Consider the following 16,331-nt stretch of genomic DNA (forward strand, 5'->3'; position numbering starts at 1 on the left):
GACCTCTGAGGTCAGGTCAAGTGCCCCAGGGTACGGCTCAGTTTTGATGAATAACTTCGCAAAAAACGGCCGCAGAGCCGCGATTTTGGCAGCATCGTGTTCGCCTCGCTCAGGCGCGTCGAATGATATACTTTTTCAGGGTCAGGTCAACTTAGGGTGTTGACCTCCCCAGCAAACATGCCCACATGGTTCCCATATGGGGCCCACATGGGCCCCCCACCTCTTACATATGGGTCCCACGTGGGCCACTCATGTGGGCCCCACATGGGAATGGCAGTGGGTGACACGTGGGACCCATATGGGCCAGCCCACGTAGGCCCCATATGGGACCCATGCGGCGCCCACATGGGACCCATATGGGCCAGCCCACACTGACCCCATATGGGACCCATTTGCCACCCACCTGGGAGTCCACATGGGACCCATTTGCCACCCACATGGGACCCATTTGCCACCCACATGGGACCCATTCGCCACCCGCATGGGCTACCCCACACTGGCCCCACATGGGACCCACTCGCCACTCAGCACCCGCCCTGTCCTACAATGCCTGCGCCACCCGGCCCCATTTACGCCACCCACCTGAATCTATGTAAACCCAATCCGCGTTACGCTCCCATTTGAAAGTGCCCCTCCCAGCCTGACGTTCAGCGGTGCTCTCGCACTGTCCGTCAATGTGCGATGTCATGCGAGACGAAATATGCTTCCTTCCAGCACTTTATTCCCATAAAAACAACATACATCAGGCACAGTCCTGTATTTCTTTCTGCGCTCATCGAGACACAAGTCACTGGGCGGGCGGACGGCCTCGCCCCCGGTCTGATCGCTGGCCGTCACGGTCGCGGCAGTTTGTCAGCCACTTGCCGACGGCCTTTTCGAGATCCTTTTCTTGGCAGGTCACCGTCGGGTTCAGGTTGACAGCGTCTGTGAAATAAATAGGGCACACTAAGAAAGCCACAATGTAAGCACATTATCTGATAAGCGTTAAATGGACAGTCATTATAAAAAAAAAAATGGAAGCCAGGGAGCCTCCTTATTTTACTACCGTTGCTGAATTTCCATGAATCAAAAATGGATAGTTTGAGGACCAAAAATCGGGGAAACATTTTGCAAGAGCTTTTTGAACGAACCGTCACTATCAACTTGTTAACTTTTTTGCGAAGTGAAAAGTCCTGGGAAATACCTACGAGTATTTAATGGAAGTGAACGTTGAGGATAATGTGGGAAAAACGTGTTGACTTTATAAAGTTTAAAGAAAAGATCCAGGAAAGTTTTGTTATTGGAGGCCAATTCGAAACGGCGCACACATTGAAACATTGAGGATATTGATGCGATTTTTGCGATTATGCGATTATTGCGATTATTGCGATTATTGATGCGACACATTGAAACATTGAGGATATTGATGCGATTCAAAGCGTGCACACATTTCGTACATTGAGGGGCGATAGCGGGAGAACGGTGTCGAACTTCGAGAATCGGTCTTCAGCTCCTTGAACAGAAAGGTGGGGCCTACGAAATATCAAATTTAAACATGACATTGTCCCTTTAACTAATATTCGAAACAAACATTAAATGTTTCCCGTAATTTTCGCAGCCACTTCAAACGGAGGACCAGAGACCGACATTGGCTAGTTTTGATACAGACGGTGCGGAACGAGGAGCGCGATGTTTACTCATTAAATCGAATATCAACGCTGGTGTCAAACCATTTGTGACTGATGTCACGCATGGAACCTTTATTATGCTTTTCTAATTGACAAATTACTTATTTGAATGACCCATTCCCATGGTCGAACAGATTGGTGTGACCACCAAACTGTAAGGTACTCACGGAAGATCACCCGGAACAGCTTGGTCTTCCCAAGGCCGACCTTCCCGTGGCTTAATAAGGCTTTATTGGACACGCACACCACTCAGAGTCTGAACGCCAACTGGCCCGCCCAGACGCCGCAGCCCCGACAGCCGACCGGCCGGTCGGCCGGTCACCACCCCGGGCGGTGCAGAGGCGGCCCCAGGCCCCGTCCGGTGGGCCGAGCTCCGCCGGCGGGTCGCCCGCGCAGGGGCGGGCTCAGGCGACACAATGATACGACACAATCACAACATTGACTATCCAATATCAGCCGTAGCTGGTCTCACAAACATCAACTATGCGACTTCCTCACGTCGTCGAAGTGTATTTTGGAGGCATGAGACTAAACAGCGAGTTCTTGTTTCTTGTAATATCATACACATTGGACAATGAAAAAATAAATAATGGGTTGCCCACATCCAGCCCACCTACACCCCACTACATGGGCTGCCCACGCAGTGCCCATGTTAAGCCCACCATACAGGAACACCGCGTGAATGCCTTTGTTCACCAAAATTCCTGGATATGCCCTCGTACATGGTGCAGGCAATCTCATTATCAATCATTATGCCTGCCAAAAAATGTGGGCAGCCCATGTGGGGCCCACATGCAGCCCATCTCTAGCCCATGGCCCACCTAGCCCACCATGCCCATCAACTGCCCATGTGGGGCCCACATGGGCATGCTGGCTGGGCGTTTGCCCATTTGGGCCCCATGTGGGCCCCGGAAGGATGTGCCCAGCTTGCTGGTGCCCAGTCTGCCCACATGCTGCCCGCATCCAGCCCAGATAGGTGTCGGGTCAGTTAACAAAGTTTTGTAGTAAAGTTTGCCCATTTGGGCCCCATGTGGGCCCCGGATGGGTGTGCCCAGCTTTCTGGTGCCCAGTCTGCCCACATGCTGCCCGCATCCAGCCCAGATAGGTGTCGGGCCAGCTACCAAAATTTTGTAGTAAAGGAAATGTTCATATCCCAGCAAACATGCCCACATGGTTCCCATATGGGGCCCACATGCCCCCCCCACCTCTTCCATATGAGCCCCACATGGGAATACCAGTGGGTAACACGTGGGAACCACATGGGCCAGCCCACGTAGGCCCCATATGGGACCCACGCGGCGCCCACATGGGACCCATATGGGCCAGCCTACATTGACCCCATATGGCATCATGTATGAATTTGATATACTTGGAGTCCAAAATACACATGAACAACAGCCACCTTTTTTGCTTTTATGCACTTGGAGTAACTTAAATGGGGCCCACATGGGTGATCCATATGGGACCCACATGGGATGCCCATCTCCAGCCCACATGCGTTTGGCCCACCTGGCCCATTTATATCCCATATGGGGCCCATATGGGTAGCCCATCTGTAGCCCATGTCCCATGTGGGCCCATCTGGCCCATGTTCACCCCATATGGGACCCATGTGGGCATGTTTGCTGGGTCAGGTCAAGGTCAGGTCAGCACCCCCAGGTCACGAAGCTGGTCGAAAGAGGTCATGTCGCATATCATTCGATTCGGCAGGTCTTCCTGAGTCCATTGGTGGCTTTCCCGACTCGCTAGCTCAATTTGATCAAGAGTTATTTTGACGAAAAACTAATATGACCTTGATGACGTCATAAATGACGTCACGCAAGTTCAACATTGCAAAAGTGACGCATCTAACCTTGCAAGGAGTGCATCAAATCACGATTCTGTATGCTTGAGATAGTTGGAGATCGTTCCCGGCGCCAGAATAGCAGTTTTCATTTTTCCCCATTGATCCTTATAATGGTGAGGTCACGAAAATGACCTGACCTCATATGACTTTTAGGAAAAATCCGAGATATACAAGTTGTGAGACTCATAATGGATACTAGATCCTGCAAGTTTCATGTCCCTGTGACATCACCTCTGGCAGTGAGGGCGTTGCGAAGTTGCGACATCTGAAGACCGTGCAGAGGTTCACTTATGACGTCATAGGTCAGTGACCTGACCTGACCCGAAAATGCGGTTGGTGTCAAAAGATCCGGCTTGAATCAAAGTCAGGTATGCCAAGTTTCAGCTCTCTATCGCCAGCGTGTTCGGAGCTATCGCGAAAAACCCTATGGGGGGCGGCACCCGCCCCCCCCCTCGGCCGGCGAGGGATAAGCGTGGGATAAAAAGAGCGTATTTGGAAATTCCGACCTCGACGAGCATCTGCGGTAGAAAACCACCACTTTGGTAGGAGAAACTACTGCTGTCCGCTACCAATTGCACTGCATGTGTCACTGCCTATAGCTGCGACATCTATGCCTATACATGTAGGTAAACCGCGACATCTGTGTGCGCTGATTCTATTTCGCTAAATATTTAGCGATTAGCTAGGGCACCAGGGTGGATCCAGACTTTCAGTTTGAGGCAGGGCCGGAGTGCAGAGCCGGAGCCAGAGCTGGAGCCGGAGCCGGCATATTTTGCTCGGAGCCGGAACCGAAGCCGTGAAACAATATAGCCCGGAGCCAGAGCCGGAGCCGGAGCTGTCAAAACAGGGGGCGACTCCGGCTCCTTTTTTTTGAAGAGGAAAATTTTTTGACCGTTTGATTGATTATAGTTCGGTTCGTCAAACCGAACTGCCTTGAACTTGCAGTTCCAGGCAGTAAAACGGGTGTAAGTAAAGTTCCAGGCAGTAAAACGGTTAAAACGGTAGCTCCGGCTCCGGGTAAAATACCGGGTAAATTTTTTACAGCTCCGGCTCCGGCTCCGTCTGCGGGTTATATTGTTTCACGGCTTCGGCTCCGGTTCCGGGCAAAATATGCCGGCTCCGGCTCCAGCTCCGGCTCCGGCTCCGCACCCCGGCCCTGCCTCAAACTGAAATGTCTGGATCCACCCTGGTGCCCTAGCTAATCGCTAACGAATCAGCGCACAAACAGGGGCGTAACTTTATATCTCTTTGGGGGGGGCTTGAGCCCCCCCCCCCCCCCTTGTGCTAAACTGAGCCCCCCTGGGAAGCTTAGAGCCCCCCATGATTAATTTTCAATACTTGACAATACACGCAAATAGAAAAACAGTAACATGCAATATGTCCATAAAGTTAGCGTCGTATTCGTATTCGGATTCAAATTCGAGTAATGATTTCGAATCCCCTCGTGATAGGCACTCGAGCGATTCTATCCATGCAGTGGACACTAAACACTGTCACATCATCGGAGGTCGATGAAGCACTTGCTAGGAGAGAGGCATCCACTATGGCGTCATCCAGCCAGCTGTTGGCGGCAAGAGTCTTCCAACTATCATTGGCGACGACGATGTTTCCCACATTCAGCGGAGCAGCAAGTTCTTTCATCTGTTTGGCGTCACTGGAAACCAATGGTGATGATGATGGTTGGGACTCAATTTTTGGCTTCGTCACCTCCTTCAGTATATCGGGTGGGTCCCTCTCCCTGTACGGCCGCTTGCTTACGTTCCGCCTCCTTCGCTTTGGACCCCATCTTTCCCTCGCTCTCTCAGGAGAGAGTCCACATGATGCCTTTTCATGAGTCCTTTTCCTTCCTGTACATGATGCCTTTTCATGAGTCTTTTTTCTTCCTGCTTTTTTCTCGTCAGATGCTTTAGCTTTCTCGACTTTCTTGGACATGATATCTGCTTTCACTCTGGCTGACAGATCATTCAAAACCGTACGAACAAAGTCTCCTGCCAGCAGACCCGTGCGAGATCTTAGCAGACTTTTCTTCATTGTCTTGAAAAACGACTCAACTGCTGAGTTGGACGGCAGACGCTCATCGCCGACAAGGAGCTTTGTCCATAGTGGCACTAGCGGCATGAATGTCACTTGGAGCTGCTTCAGGAAGCGCGGTGAGTAAAACCTATTGGCAACAGGTCCACTCATCTTAAGCTCCTTGCGAACGTCTTCCTCCAGTTTGCTGAAAAACCGCCCGAAAGGTGTCCCTGTCCGCAAAGTTGTCTTTCCTGCTGGTATTGGATACGCAGTGGGCTCGGTGCTGAGGTTTTCTGGCTCCGCGACATGCGGGATGTCTTCACTCATCTCAACAGCTTCGTGTGACAGTGCCAGTATGCACACTTTCTTGAACTGCTCTGACAGATCGGCTAGCTCTCGACACCCCATAAGATGGGTCAGAAGCCACATGTAGCTCGCACGCACTACTTTTTCACGGACATGTTCTCGAAGAACTCGGGCGAAATTGTTCGCAAGATGGGTCGTACACAGAAAAACCAGGGTTTTTGGTTCATTTCCACGTGATTCTTTCTCCGACATGTGCCTATCCCCCAGACGCCGCCACGCCTCTTCCAGGTACGCCCTGATGTCCACTTTGTCGAAGGCGGCCAATGCTGAGTGGATTAGCGCCCAACTAAAATCCACAACAGCCACTGGCGGCGACATTGCAACATTGTGCACCTTTTTGAAGTCTTCCGCGAGTCTTGTGAGGAAGTACGTGATCGTACTCGTCGAGTGTCCGTTGGAGAGCATAACACCAAGTGGCTAGCCGCCACTCTCGCTGTCAGCGATTACAGCGTAACAGTACACAGTTTTGCCCCTGACATGACGTACCACTGAGCCGGTGGCGTCAATGTGTATAGTGGTAGGGTTTAACCGGTACTTCCGTAGCATATGCTCTTTATAGATATGAACAAAGAACGGTTTAGCGCCGAGGGCATGGATGGTACCAGACAAAACTGTCGAAGAAGTGTCGCAGCATTTCGTAGTCCGCATCGTAACGTCGATGTTTTCTATGACGTCTCTGCTGAACCGGTCATTTCTCCGAACTTCGCTCGCTGCCTGGCGGAGGACTCCTAGATTGGGGACACTGGTAAAGTTGCCTTCTTTGAGCGGTTCCTCTTTGGCATCATTGAGCATTGCCCGTCGTGCGTTGTACATGCCTTCTGACGCCTTACGCGTTGTGCCGACGCCTTACGCTCTGTACGCCTTACGCTCTACGCCTTACGCTCTGTACGCGCCTTCTGAGAGTGTCACTTTCGCGGCGGCAGATCTAGCACAACCACTTAGGTGCCTACTACTCGGCGGACCTTCATGAGCTGGAGTGCCGCGCCGAGTAACAACCAGTCTCAGCTCAGTCTCATTTTCTTTCGGGGAATCTTGAGCTTTGAGTTCCACTGTCGTAGGACATCCTTTCCTGGTGCATCTCGCGTAAGCACGGAAGTAATGCCCACGCTTCCGTTTGCTTCCTTTTGGGGTCACACATGAATTAGTAAACGCCCAGGTGCAGTGATGGGGCAGCGTAGGGTTCAGTTTTGCCGCAATGCTGTCGGTCCAGCCTCTGCAAAGTGTTTCACCATTTTTGGTCAAAAGGCTTTTCCATTCATCCAGGTCTATTCTCAGGCGGAAAATAGACTTTGACCTCCTATCCTTAGTTGGAGGTTTTAGTGCACGAGAGCTGCCGGCCAGAGACACATCATCCAGGTCCTCATTTTCTCCACCTTCACGCAGAGAACCAGCCGGCGAGCTCTCCACCTTCACGCAGCGAACCAGCCGAAGAGCTGCCGGCCAGAGACACATCATCCAGGTCCTCATTTTCTCCACCTTCACGCAGAGAACCAGCCGGCGAGCTGCCGGCCAGAGACACATCATCCAGGTCCTCGTTTTCTCCACCTTCACGCAGAGAACCAGCCGGCGAACTGCCGGCCAGAGACACATCATCCAGGTCCTCGTTTTCTCCACCTTCACGCAGCGAACCAGCCGGCGAGCTGCCGGCCAGAGACACATCATCCAGGTCCTCGTTTTCTCCACCTTCACGCAGCGAACCAGCCGGCGAGCTGCCGGCCAGAGACACATCATCCAGGTCCTCGTTTTCTCCACCTTCACGCAGCGAACCAGCCGAAGAGCTGCCGGCCAGAGACACATCATCCAGGTCCTCGTTTTCTCCACCTTCACGCAGAGAACCAGCCGGCGAGCTGCCGGCCAGAGACACATCATCCAGGTCCTCATTTTCTCCACCTTCACGCAGAGAACCAGCCGGCGAGCTGCCGGCCGCAGACGCAGCATCAAGGTCCTTTGTCCAGCTCGCTCTCACGCAGAGACGAGCTGCTGGCCGGAAACGCAGCATCGAGGTTCTCTCTCTGCTTTCCTTGGCGCAGAGAGGATGACTGATAACCAATGATTATATCATTGATTTCCGCCGCGAAAGCTCTATCCCTTGTGTATTTAGCTTGTAGTTTACGACTTAGGAGGCGTGCTTTTTTTTAACTGCTTGCCGCCGTTGGACGGAAGGACTGCAACTGAGACGTTTCTCCAAAAGATGAGAGAGGACGGGCGCTCTCTTTGGACTTTTCTGGCTGATAGGACGGTCTGGAACAGGGAGAGCAGATCAAGGTCTGTTACACCTCAACAATGAGCTAACAAAGTCACAATGGCAACAAGCCAAAAAGAACAGCAGTGGCAAATGGCAATTGGGAAATGTTGTTATGATGCTGCCAAGAAGTGGCAACACCTTAGGTAATAAATGTCAAAGACAGTGCAAAAAAAGTTTTAAAAAATCGGTGAAAATCAATTGAATTGGTGATCGACGCCGTCACGCCGGGCAGCGCCAGTTCGGCGTGACCACGTGCAGCGCGTGCTCGCTGGTCTACAACATCGGAGACCCGGAGGACGAGGCGACACGCGCGCCACCACACGGGCTACGTCAGCGCGCTCAACTACCCGGGCTGGAAGAAGGAGCGCGAAGTAGGCAGCTACGGTGACGGCCGGATCATCATGGTGACTCCCAAGGACCCGCCGCACGCCTGAAGGAAGGTGGACAGCGTGCTCAGCATCGTGGACGGCGAGCTCGGCTTCGTCGGCAATCGGAGTCCGAAACCAGGAAGAGACCAAGGTTTTCTACTACGTGGTGGGCGGCAGATCGTGGGCTGCCTGGTGGCGGAGCCGGTGAACCGCGGCTTTCCCGTCCTGCCCAGAGAGGGCAGCACGGGCGCGCATGCATATGCATTTTTGGACAGAACTCACATTGAGTGCCCCGGAAAGGCTTAACAAAGGTATGAAGTGCTGACACGGAGTCTTGCTAGCATTACCTTGCGTGCTGAGTTTGGACAGAAGGTGAGCTCAGTTGGTGATCGCTGGCCGATTAGTGTGGTCCGCTAACCCAGCTGCTTTATGTGCGGGCTCTCGATTTCGAGTGGTCCGAGTAGAGGGGGAGCGCATGTGTCTATAGCGGCGTAATAAGTGCCTTAAGAGTTTGTATAGCACCAGCACATATATTCCCAGCGTGTCGCCACGGGAGGGGGTTGTGTCTGCCAGTGGTGCAGCCTGCCAACGAGCTCGGAGCGGCCCCGTCCCCACACCGGGGCCCTGTTTCACGGCGGAGCGCTGCAGTGCGCTGCGCGCGTCGGCGCGTTGGGTTTCCATGGCAATATCAACAAACTTCCCTCTGACGCTACGCTATGACGTCATCGTAAAACGCTAGCACCCAAGCGCCAGCACCATCAGCACGCTAGCAGCATTCGCACTCAAACTTCTGCTCTCTCTGTACTTAGTTCTTTAGGACCTCTGTTCCAAACGTGATTCATCATAAGCTAACGGATCGCACGCAACGTCATTCGAGTGACGTCAGGGGTACGCCTCAGCTCCCAACGCGCTGCAGCGCGCGCAGCGTCGGGCGGTGAAACAGGGCCCTGGCCCATTACCGCGGCTTTGTGACATAGGCTGCGAGCGTTTGGATGGCCACGTTCTTTGATGAATAAAAGCGAAAGGAATCTAAATAAAGCCTTTTGTACCGGAGCGCCTCTGAAAATTCCGAGCAACAGCGGCGACCAAAAGCAGTTTGTCGGCAGAACGGTACAGGAGATGCGGCGACGCCTGCTGACGGTAAGCATCGCTGACATCGTGACGCTATGCATTGGATGTGGGTCTAATTGTCTTAATTGATAAATCGAAATTTCACGTGCGTTTTTCACAGATACCTTATGAAAACAAAGATCGTATATATGGTTTTAACTAGCACCTAAATACAGTGGATTAGGGTTTTTGTATGTGCTACTGCTTCTCGATGAGACGAACACAGTGGTGGCCGAAATTTTCCGATAGCTCCAAAAATGAAGATTTTATAGGGTACGGCGACTAAAATTTACGTTTAAAGTGACCTTTACCTTGACCTTTGACCTTGACCTCGGATTTTTTGAATGTGCTACTGCTTCTCGATGAGACGAACACAGTGGTGGCCGAAATTTTCCGATAGCTCCAAAAATGAAGATTTTATAGGGTACGGCGACTAAAATTTACGTTTAAAGTGACCTTGGCCTTAACCTATGACCGTGACCTCGGATTTTTTCGAATGTGCTACTGCTTCTCGATGCGACGAACACAGTGGTGGCCGAATTTTTCCGATAGCTCCAAAAATGAAGATTTTAAAGGGTATGGCGACTAAAATTTACGTTTAAAGTGACCTTGACCTTGACCTATGACCTTGACCTCGGATTTTTTTAAAATGTTCTACTGCTTCTCGATGAGACGAACACAGTGGTGGCCGAAATTTTCCGATAGCTCCAAAAATGAAGACTTTATAGGGTACGGCGACTAAAATTTACGTTTAAAGTGACCTTGACCTTGACTTTTGACCTTGACCTCGGATTTTTTTTAAAGTGCTACTGCTTCTCGATGAGACGAACACAGTGGTGGCCGAAATTTTCCGATAGCTCCAAAAATGAAGATTTTATAGGGTACGGCGACTAATATTTACGTTTAAAGTGACCTTGACCTATGACCTTGACCTCGGATTTTTTTTATTGTGCTACTGCTTCTCGATGAGACGAACACAGTGGTGGCCGAAATTTTCCGATATCTCTAAAAATGAAGATTTTATAGGGTACGGCGACTAAAATTTACGTTTAAAGTGACCTTGACCTTCACCTTTGACCTTGACCTCGGATTTTTTTTAAATGTGCTACTGCTTCTCGATGAGACGAACACAGTGGTGGCCGAAATTTTCCGATAGCTCCAAAAATGAAGATTTTATAGGGTACGGCGACTAAAATTTACCTTTAAAGTAACCTTGACCTTTGACCTTGACCTCGGATTTTTTTGAATGTTCTACTGCTTCTCGATGAGACGAACACAGTGGTGGCCGAAATTTTCCGATAGCTCCAAAAATGAAGATTTTATAGGTACGGCGACTAAAATTTACGTTTAAAGTGACCTTGACCTTGACCTATGACCTTGTCCTCGGATTTTTTGAATGTGCTACTGCTTCTCGATAAGACGAACACACTGGTGGTCGAATTTTTCAAATCGGACCATAAACAAAGATTCTACAGGGTACGCAGTATTTTGACCTCTCAAGGTCAAACGGTTTGACCTTGGAAAAAAGGTCACCATTTTCGAACTCAGCGTGCCATGGGCTATCTGTATGCCAATTTTGAGCGAAATCATTACTCGAATTTGAATCCGAATACGAATACGACGCTAACTTTATGGACATGCCCCCAAAGGAAGAACCTCTTCTTGCAGCCAAAACCCTGACCCAAATGACCTTTGACCTACTTTCCGAGACCATGTTTGGCCAGAATCGTGATTCGACGTATGCCGGTTTCAAGTGTTCAAACATGTGAGTTAATGCTGCTCCCATGCATTAGGGTGGATGTCAAGGTCACCTGAAGGTCAGGTGAGGTCATTGACCTATGATGACCTCGGTACTTTTTCGGATTAGGTATACGTGTTTCTAGGCTAGTTTTTGGAGCTGAATACGAATTTAGCAACCATTTGAACAGTGGCGGCGGATTCGATTTTGGCGTGGGGGGGGGGGGGGCAAGATCCCAGTCGAGATGATGTCATAGGCGGATCCAGAAAGGCGTTTTCGACGCTGTAGGGGACATACCCCCCAAAAAAGTGTCCAAAATCCAAAAACTCCTCGGATTTCGATTTCTTACGGATCTACTGCTGAACGGTATAAAGCAAAAAAAAAAAAAAAATCCTGATAAAAGTGTTATCATTAGGAAACATAAGGCACCACGTTCTGTCTCTTTCAGGCGATGCAGGGGCCAGGGGAGGGAGAGTAAATATTTGCTTTAAATGCCCGCTCCCTGGATCCGCCAGTGGACGATGTAACGCTTTTCGTATTGCTGTATTAGAAAAAAGCTCCAATGGAAAAAGTTGTGCTATAACCCGATCGCATATCAGATTTTGAAGAACGGTTCCAAACCTTTTGAAGTAGGCGAGCGCTATTCTTCAATGAGGTAACTCGTTACCATTTCCTCTGTTCATTTTACGTTCGATTTCCGTTTAACCTTCCTTTAAAAAGTATTTCTGAGACAGATATCAACTGAAACTAGCTCACAGCGGGAGGAGACCGCTCAAACATTCAGAGACAGTCGGTCGCATCTAAACCTATTGGGACAGCGATCCGCCAGAAACCCTCCCCAAGGCAGTTAGTTCGCCAACTAAGCTCACCGAGACGGGCTGTCTCGATGGGTTTATACAGTTAGCCTACAGCAAGGCTTAACTAAGGCCCAAACGCTCGTCAAGCTGGGAACGGAGGGCTGAGGTGAGGGAGCGTGGCGATGAGCTGGGGTGAAGGAACGGTGGACTGGAACGAGAATCCAGAAGTTCTGGGTAGGGCGTTTCTTTATTATGGCTTTAGGGTGCGCTGACTGCGGTAAGGTCCAAATTATCACACCAAATTTTGCCACGACATCTACCGGTTCAGGCACTCGAGAATCAGCGGCCAGTGATACCTGCAAAGACGAAGCATTGCCAACCCAGCTTCAGCCTGGTGTCAGGGACTCAGGGTGCCTCAGGTGGCTTTAATTACAGTTGCACATACCAAACGACTTCAGTGCAGCCAGTCTGTGGCCGAAACCATTCGGAACAGACTTCAACAAAAAGTGAGACAAGGTTAGTGCTATCGTTAAGTGCCATTATAGACTTGGGCCCGTTGGCTTGATCCACTGGAAGGTAGTAGTTATCGGACGCTGCGGGGCATACTCATTTTTCCAAAATGTCTCAGATTTTGCTTTCGTGTTCATAGGCGGCGGAACGGGGAGGGCACCGGGGCACCGTGCCCCCTTTGATTTTGGCATTTTAACGTTAGCCCTGTGAGCGTTGCATGGAAAGAATGGGACCAAAAGTCGGCAGTGCCCCCATCCCCCCTTAACCCGCGCGGGACTGGGGGGGGGTAAATTTTACCCCCTCGCGAATTTTTGCGCAGCGCCGCCAAACTTTCAGTACCTTTTCTTACATCAATTTGACACGTTCCCTGAAAATTTGAGCGAAATCCGTCGGAAAATTTTTGAGAAATTGACGTTTTAGTGACGTCATGTTCGCCATTTTCGCCTCAAAGACGGCAATATTTCAAACGCCGCTAACATCTTCATTTTTTAAGGAATCATGACGTAACAAAAAAAGGTTATACGTAACTCTACTTTGTCTATCAAATGGCTATCTCGGTTTTTTGAAAATTCTGGATTTTGGCCCAAATTTTTTTTTCTCGAAAAACTGAATTTTTTGGGAAAATAACTATAAAATCCAAAATTTTGAGTGTATTGAAAAAACCGGAATATATGTCAGAGTATGTGCACCTACATACCAATTTTTAGATGAATCGGTTCAAAAATGTGGGAGTTATTGAAAATTTGATGACGTTACGACACACAAAAATTTTGAAAAATGATTTTTTGGAAGTTCTAGACCTCGTGCGGAAACAAAAATAGCACCATTCGATTCGCTGTGAAAAACTGCATCAGATAGACACCATTTTAGGCCTTAACAACCAACTTCAAAATTTGACCTCACTTGACCTGACCTTGACCTGACCTCGACCTGAAATTCATCCAGAGGTGGTCCATATCACTTATTGAGTGTGCCTATTGAATTCTATGAGTAAAATGACCCATAAAACATGTGTCGCACATGCCCTTTTCTATATTTTGTTTTTGGTGACCTGACCTGACCTGACCTGACCTTGACCTTGACCTCTGAATGATATTGTATGCAACGAATATTGTCTTGGTAGCCTAAGAACACGTTTTGGGCAATCAGTTTCAGTCCATGACTGATTCTTCGGCAAATACGGTGCTAGGCCGATACTGTAGAAACTTGCAATTTGTACCCTTAACCTGACCTTGACCTTTACCTCAAAATTTAAATTAAGTACATGTTTTTAGTTATTCGTGATGAGATCTTTCGATTGGAGTTTGAATTTTCCAAATCGGACCATTAGTTCGGGAGATAACAGGGGGGTAAAATTTATACCCCCCCCCCCCAGCCCCGCGCGTTCGGCTGGAGACCCCAGCCCCGCGCGGGTTAATTGAAGGTGTTCCGCTGCTACTGTTCGTGTTTGATGCTCTTTATTTAAAAAACGACAATATATTCAAATACACAATTAAAAAACAGAGCTTTCGGTAACAAATACCTTGATCACTTGGAAGTGATCAAGGTATTTGTTACCGAAAGCTCTGTTTTTTAATTGTGTATTTGAATATATTGTCGTTTTTTATATATATCTGTCATGGATAACACACAATGCTCTTTATTCTATAGTCAGCCTTTAGACAGAGGGGGCCACTAATGATCAGTGCCCTAACCCTCAAAAGTTTCCAACATTAATTTTTACTTTTTTAATAGTGAAAACTGAAATAAAGCGGATACTGAACTGTGAACATCCAGTTTTCACACTGGCCCCACACAAGCCTCCGAATGCCCAAAGCAGATCTCTGATGACTGGCCTTTGGGTGTCATACCATACCGTGCATGGGTCAATGTCATCGATGTGTACTACCTCGGCGTTTACCATTTTATGCGCTGGAAACTGTTGCGCTCGAAAAAATCAGGGGAGTGGCTTATTATGAGCGCTCATCAGTCCTAACTACCCGCAAGCGAATGGCTAGCCCTTCCGTCTCCGCTCGCTTGCGATTTGGCACTTATGTAGGTACAAAATAGAGGCAAACGACCACTGAAGGTATGAGTTGCGTCTCTTGCACACATCTATAAATCGAATCTGAAAAGACCGTATGATGAAGTATATGGGCATCTGGTTACATCTTCAGATGATCGAACAGAATAATCAGGCATATGGTTTCTTGTCTAAGCTTTGTCACAAATTATGGGGGGTGGCAAAAAGATACTTTTGCCCCCCCCCCACGAGTTTGCCAGGGGGGGGGGGGCAGCTCCCCCCCGAATCCGCCGCCCCTGCATTTGAACATTTACGAAGTAGTTTTCGTGCCTTCGTAACATGTTACGAAGCTGCCAGAGGCGGCTGACAGCTATGACGTAGGTACACCTTTTTGCATTGTTCGATGGCCAATCAGCAAAACCCATTCGTCTGATCTGCACATAGGTGGCGCCAGTGAGTATAATGTGTGGATGACTCTTTGTTGTGGGATCAAACGCTGGAAAAATAATTCTGGCATACAATGAACTCCTACACCAGCATAACGCCTTTTGGGGGCGACTAACGGAGCGAGCGAGAGGGTGGGCCTCGCACGTGCGAAATTGCGAGGGGTACCTCCAACTGACTTGTGCACGGCACCCTACTAACCGGTCTCTAGCGATGTGCCAAATTTGAGTACAATCGGCTCAGCCGTTCTCGAGATCTGGAAGCGGCACCCTGCACGTGCGCACGTGCAAAATGGGTCCCAACTGACTTGTGCACGGCACCCTAATAACTGCTCCGTAACCGTGTATCGAATTTGAGCGCGATCGGTCCAGCCGTTCTCGAGATCTGGAATCGACCCCTGCACGTGCGCACTTGCAGCAGCACCCCAACTTTGGCACGTGGATATGCATTGCCTAGTCACATTGCCCCAAAAGACGGTAAATAACTTTTGAAAATACCTATCTCCAATTTTGGTGTTTTCTGAACCAAAATTTTGCGAGGAATCCGATGGTGTGGTCCCCGAAATCTGAAAAATTTCCATTTTCGAGATAGCACCTATTTTTTGAAAAGAAAATATTCGTCATGCACAAAAGTGAAATAAATTGAAAATATAATGAGTGAATATTTATATTAACACTAGAATGTATCGAACATGAATTAGTGATATATTTTAGCTGAGATGATACTATATCTGCGCATACATGTACATGAACTAGTACATTAACCCTCGTCGGCCGAGAAGGGGGGCGGGTGCCGCCTCATAGGGCTTTTCGCGATAGCTTAACCCTCGCCCGTAAACGGCGATCTGCCACCTTCGCCCATGCAGGGGGGGGGGGGGGGGGGTTGGTGCGACCCCCCCCCCCTTGGCGTTTGAAAACGGAGCGTCGTAGAGCTTAGCGGAAAAGACCAACGGATTGCTCTCGCCGAGATCTCGCGATTGGTGGTATATTTTTTGGTCCTAGGTCAACATTTGACCTACTTTTGACCGGTCAAAGGTCAAATTTTCGGAAAAATAGACTTTTTCAAATTTTCCGCGGCGATTGAGGCAAAACGGTGGGAGATATCGACTTGAAACCTTCACTATCGTGTTCCTTGATCAATTATCTATCGTTTGGTATGTATTTCGTTTCCCTAGCTCTAAAAATGGCGCGTAGGGAGCGCCGGAAGTCGGAAAGGTCACAGTCGG

The 16,331-nt window shown here is 49.4% G+C and overlaps 1 long non-coding RNA gene across 1 annotated transcript; it reads right to left on the reverse strand.

Annotated features, from left to right (window-relative positions):
- Positions 1 to 704: 704 nt before the first annotated feature.
- LOC122387624 lies at positions 705 to 1,981 on the reverse strand. The gene is made up of 2 exons (XR_006257634.1): positions 1,835 to 1,981; positions 705 to 924 (listed from the first exon to the last, which is right to left on the reverse strand). It is a non-coding gene; the product is annotated as an uncharacterized LOC122387624 (long non-coding RNA).
- Between the last annotated feature and the right edge of the window lie 14,350 nt (positions 1,982 to 16,331).

The sequence above is a fragment of the Amphibalanus amphitrite genome, unplaced genomic scaffold (genome assembly GCF_019059575.1).
Source record: "Amphibalanus amphitrite isolate SeventyFive unplaced genomic scaffold, NRLGWU_Aamphi_draft 000292F_arrow, whole genome shotgun sequence".
Classification (NCBI taxonomy): domain Eukaryota; kingdom Metazoa; phylum Arthropoda; class Thecostraca; order Balanomorpha; family Balanidae; genus Amphibalanus; species Amphibalanus amphitrite.